Source organism: Perca fluviatilis, chromosome 15, assembly GCF_010015445.1.
Source record: "Perca fluviatilis chromosome 15, GENO_Pfluv_1.0, whole genome shotgun sequence".
Lineage (NCBI taxonomy): Eukaryota > Metazoa > Chordata > Actinopteri > Perciformes > Percidae > Perca > Perca fluviatilis.
This window is the reverse complement of record NC_053126.1, coordinates 730,692-735,797: the sequence shown is the minus strand read 5'-3', so window position 1 is coordinate 735,797 and position 5,106 is coordinate 730,692. Positions and strand designations below refer to the sequence as shown.

Here is a 5,106-nt window from a genome sequence, read left to right as displayed (position 1 = left end):
CACGTTTTCTTAAAAAATGCGATGCAATATGCGGGAACTTGCAAAAACCTGCGGTGTGATTCCCCCAACACCCTGCATTATTTTAAACTTTATTTCAAAAAATAGTTATGATTTAGATATTTAGTTATCGCAATACGTAAACAAATAAGATACAAAAATATATACAAATAATATAATATGAAAGTAATGGTCTAAACAGGGAAATAAAAGATACAAAAGAGACAGACTTTCAACAATCGTTAATAATATAGACAGCAGATATTAAGATAGCTTTCTTATTGGATACCAACTTAAGAGACTCAAAGTACAACATGTCAAATCCCAACATCCTGCTTTTCGATGATGTTTACGTCGCGTAATGACGTCACTTCATAACGTTCCCATGGCAACAGGGGAAAATGGCTGCTCTTGTGTGAAGTAAACGCAACATTTTTCAACTTTCTGCTAAGATATATATATATATATATATATATATATATATATATATATATAAAAACTTATCTGTTTAGGCAGGCTTTTATGTGATTAATGTTTGATGCTGTACTGGTTTGATTTTTCTTTTTCTTCTTTAAAGGTTTTTATAAATTTTGTAAGGCGTCCTTGAGTGCCATGAAAGGCGCCTTTAAATAAAATGTATTATTATTATTATTAATATTATTATTAATAATAATATATATATATAAAAAAGATATATTATGGGACTTTTTTGCAATGAAAATGCGGGGATTATGACATCATGCAAGCATATTTTGCGCGGAAATCGGCAATTTATGTTGTGAAAGTGCGGCATATTTGAAAAAATGTGGCCCCTGCATCAATATGCAGACTTTGGCTGATTATGTGTTGAATTATGCGATCGCATGATCATGTTTTTCTGGAGGGACTGGTGAAACTAAACTGATATACGGGCCGGATCAAAATCTGCGAGGGGCCGGATTTGGCCCGCGGGCCTTGTGTTTGACCCCTGTGAAGTACAGACTTCCAGCTAGGGGCTGCAACCGATGATTTCCCAACGTTACATCCAGACTTCACGTAAACATACACGCCACTTTCTAAAGCCACGTGGCGTGTTGTCTGGACGCATGTTTTATCTCTCTGTCTGCGCTGGGTACAGCGGACTGGTTGCAGACTGATCTCAGTAAGTGGAGTATGTATGACACGCCAATTCGTATGCTATTTTTTAAGGGCTGTGCAATTAATCTAAATGTAATCGTGATTATGATTTCGGCTCCCAACGATCACAAAAACAGAATAATCGAGAAGAACTGTTATTTAGCTCATCACGTTTTGCAAGTAAACTGAAAAAATAAAGTTTAAATAGGAAAAGTATGAAGGCAAATTTCACAGCTGTGTTTTTAACAGTTGATTTATTTTTCCACTGTTTAAGTTCAATAATTACAAACATCTTTCCAGAAGTCAACGAGTCAAATTATCGTGATTTCAATATAGACTGAAATATTCGTGATTATGGCTTTTTTTCCATAATCGAGCAGCCCTACTATTTTTGCGTGTTATCTCGACGCAAAATGTATTTTCGGACGGTTGGGTTTAGGTAAACAAGAAAGCTACGGTTGGAGTAAGGAAACGCCACACGCGGGACCTGATCCCCGGTCTCCTGGGTGAAGGTCCTGTGTTTGACTCATCCTCCCCCCAACCCACCTCCCTACAGATTCTCCCCCTTTCATTCTACTCTCTACGGCGTCAATTCACCACAATCTCAAGGTAATGTAAGTCAACGGAGGCCAAACGACGTTGATAAACACGCTGAAAAGACAGCGTGCGTCTTGGTAACACGCCAATAATGCCGTACGAGTTGGCGTGTCACACGTACGCCACTTCATGACATCAGTCTGTGATTTTCGAGGAACTATTTTCTAGGGCTGTGTGCTCGACTGAAGAACTTCTTAGTGGACTAACACTCATTCAGTTGTACCGACTAATCGATTAGTTGATTTAATCGACAGATCTGTAAATCTGAGTTTCTCCACTAAGAGTCCTGTTAAAGCACCACTTTAATTCTTGTGTTTACCAGAGATGAGCTCGTACGTTTCTTGGTAATAAGTCATTCAGCATGAAAACAGCATCAGACATGACTAATGGACTAAAGAGATCTAAGTTGACTAAGACCAAAACCACCGATTAGTCGACTAATCCACTAAGAGGAGCAGCACTACTATTTTCTTTGTTTTCTCGATTAATCGATTAGTTGTTTGGTCTCTAAAACGGTGAATAATGTGGATCAGTGTTTCCCAAAAAGCCCAAGATAAACGTCCTTAAATATATTGTTTTGTCCTCAACTCAAATATCTCCAGTGTCCTGTCCCAGAGGAGAGAAGACACTAGAACAATATTCACATTAACAAGCTAGAAAATCTGAGAATTTCTCCATTTCTTGACAAATCGATTATCAAAATACTTGCCGATTAATTTAAAAGCTGACAACCAATCAATTAATCTCTGCAGCTCTACTTCGTTAACAACAACACATGTAACGCTGCACAGTGCTGTTGTGTGTTAATCGTCAGGAGACACATCGTCTATATTTGTTGGTCTTAGATCAACAAAGCCTCTCGTCTCTGAGTGACACACAAAATCTTAAAGGACGCCATTGGACTGGAAATAATTGCAGGCAGGTCTCAGGAGACAAAGGGTCATTGTTGTGTGGATTCCTCCCTGTGTCGGTAGGGCAGCACTTGGGTAAAAAGAGCCAAAAGACTCACATTACGAAGCCTCAACTTTAAATCACAAATCAGTATGTTTGAGTTCAGTTTTGCTTACCTTTCCCAGGAGTTATCTGTGGACGGATCTGAGGCTGAATCACTGTTTAGAGTATCTACCTTCTCTCTGTTGATGGAGGCTTTTAATACGCTTCGCTCCTCTGAAAATGACCCACAATAAACTCTCTGTCTCCCACTTCCTGTGGCTGTGTGGCTGCGTTTAGATACGATAGAGCCTCCGAGGGACTTTTTCCTCAGCTTTCTGATTTTATTTTGAGGCTGCCGGCTGGTTATAAAGGACTGGGAAAGGAGGGAGGAGGGAGCAAGTGGGTGCAACCAGAGCAGCGGAGTGATAACACATATCGCCATGGAGTTTTAGACTCATCCCCCGAGAGAGGGAGGAGAAAAGAGAGAAAGAGAGAGAGAGAGAGAGAGAGAGGGAGGAGAAAAGAGAGAAAGAGAGAGAGAGAGAGAGAGAGAGAGAGAGAGAGGGAGAGAGAGAGAGGGAGGAGAAAAGAGAGAAAGAGAGAGAGAGAGAGAGAGAGGGAGGAGAAAAGAGAGAAAGAGAGAGAGAGAGACAGGAGGGAGAGAGAGAGAGACAGGGAGGGAGAGAGAGAGAGGGGAGGGGAGAGAGAGAGAGAGGGAGGAGAAAAGAGAGAAAGAGAGAGAGAGAGAGAGAGAGAGAGAGAGATCACCTGTGTGCAGTCACACCAGGCTGTTATCACACCTGCTGGCTCTGTTTCCAGGTGTTAATCTGAGCACAGTTTGTAAATATGACAAATAATGTGACCATTAATGACAGGAACCTGTGTAATTAGTAACTACAGACAAATGCCAAAGCTTTCTGTCTTTATCTGTTTAATTAGTTTCAACTGGTTTCTATTTAAAGCCTATATTTTCACCACATCTATGTATATGTAAACACTTATGTCTGTTTATGCTCGTACGTACTGTCAGTGTTGTGCCTGAACGCATTGAAGTATGAACTATGAACTGAACTAGTTCATTTTTAAATTTGTGACCTGAACTTTGAATTCTAATTGAATTCTAATTCATGTAGAAAGTGAACTTTACCAACACTGCGTACTGTACGTTTTTGTCTTTTAAAGTGATATATATATATAAGCTGCAGACAAATCTCAAACATTTAGCAAATTACTGACAAAAGTTGTCTCCACACATCAGGGTTATAAGAACTACAGTATATTACCAGTTTAAAACAAAAAATAATAAAAATATGAAATTAATCAGTTCACTTTTATTTATTTTTAACTAAAAAAAATAATAAATTACCAATGTCAACAGTAAAGTAGCATTAGTTGGAGTGTGAGAGATTTTACATATTTTTTAGGACCATTCATTTATATTTTAATCCGTTTTACAATCAAAATCTAAAGTTATTTTGAACAAAAACTCAGTTTCCCTGGTTAGACCTGAGGGTGTGACTATTACCTGTAACAGGCATTCCCATCCCATAAGGTTCTTATGCAATGTAAACGTTGATCACTACTGCAGCAAATAGGACGGTCCTTAGATACGACGCTTAGCAACGGGAGACTCGGCTCAGACAGCTAATGCTACGAGCCAGAAAGCTAACGCTATGCTAACGCTATGCTAGCAAGATTCAACGTCAATAACATTGTGTAGGGTTGACAATTAGTGAATATAATTTGACTGTATGGTTAACAACAAGACAAACTAGCTATCCAGCCATATAGCATGGTCCCCAAAATCAAAAAATCACGACTTTTCAGTACGAAGTTACTTACCTCGTCTCATTCTGCAGATGTTGTGGCAAGTCTTGCATCCCTGCCGATAATGGCGTCTACAAGGAAAAAACACAAGAAAAACTGATTATTTTTAGATCAAAGTACTTGTTATCAACAATATAATCAGTTTTAGGTTCATCAATTGTAATAAATAATCTGAAGTCTATCATTGTTTTAATAGTTAAGCGTGATCTGTGAGGTGGGTGCACTTTTCAGCGGGCAAGCTAAACTCGGCGCTACACCTGTCGCAGTCTGGAAGTAGCGAGCTCTGGAAGGCTGGGGGCTGGCGCCATCTTGTGGTGTGGAGAGGACGAGACACTGAAGGACTCCACTCAGTGTTCAGATGGTCCTTTTCATGAATGCTTATTACTCTTCCACATTAATGGAATAATTATTTCTATCTACTGGAGGTCATGCTGCAACCCTCAGGCACATGTATCCAGGGAAACGGACTTTTTGTTTGAAAAAAATTAAATAAATAAAACTTTAGATTTTGATTGTAAAACGCATTCAAATATAAATGAATGGTCTTAAAAAAAAAGTGACCAGGGTATAAACGGGTAGTGTCAAAAAAAGCGTCGAAAAAAGCCACAAAGATGTGGGAAACCATTCAAACACATA

The 5,106-nt window shown here is 39.0% G+C and overlaps 1 protein-coding gene across 3 annotated transcripts in view; it reads right to left on the bottom strand.

The window, feature by feature from the left end:
• The window catches only part of tspan35 (tetraspanin 35), a 22,693-nt gene extending 17,870 nt beyond the window's left edge, over nt 1–4,823 (bottom strand). Inside the window, exons 1-2 of one of the 3 annotated variants that reach the window (XM_039823786.1) lie at nt 4,728–4,823; nt 4,486–4,541 (exon numbers count right to left, since the gene is read on the bottom strand). The gene's annotated coding sequence lies outside the window, so the exon portion shown is untranslated. Of the gene's footprint in view, nt 1–2,777; nt 3,051–4,485; nt 4,589–4,727 lie in introns of those variants that run through there. The other 2 variants (XM_039823788.1, XM_039823785.1) reach the window with 2 other exon arrangements.
• Between the last annotated feature and the right edge of the window lie 283 nt (nt 4,824–5,106).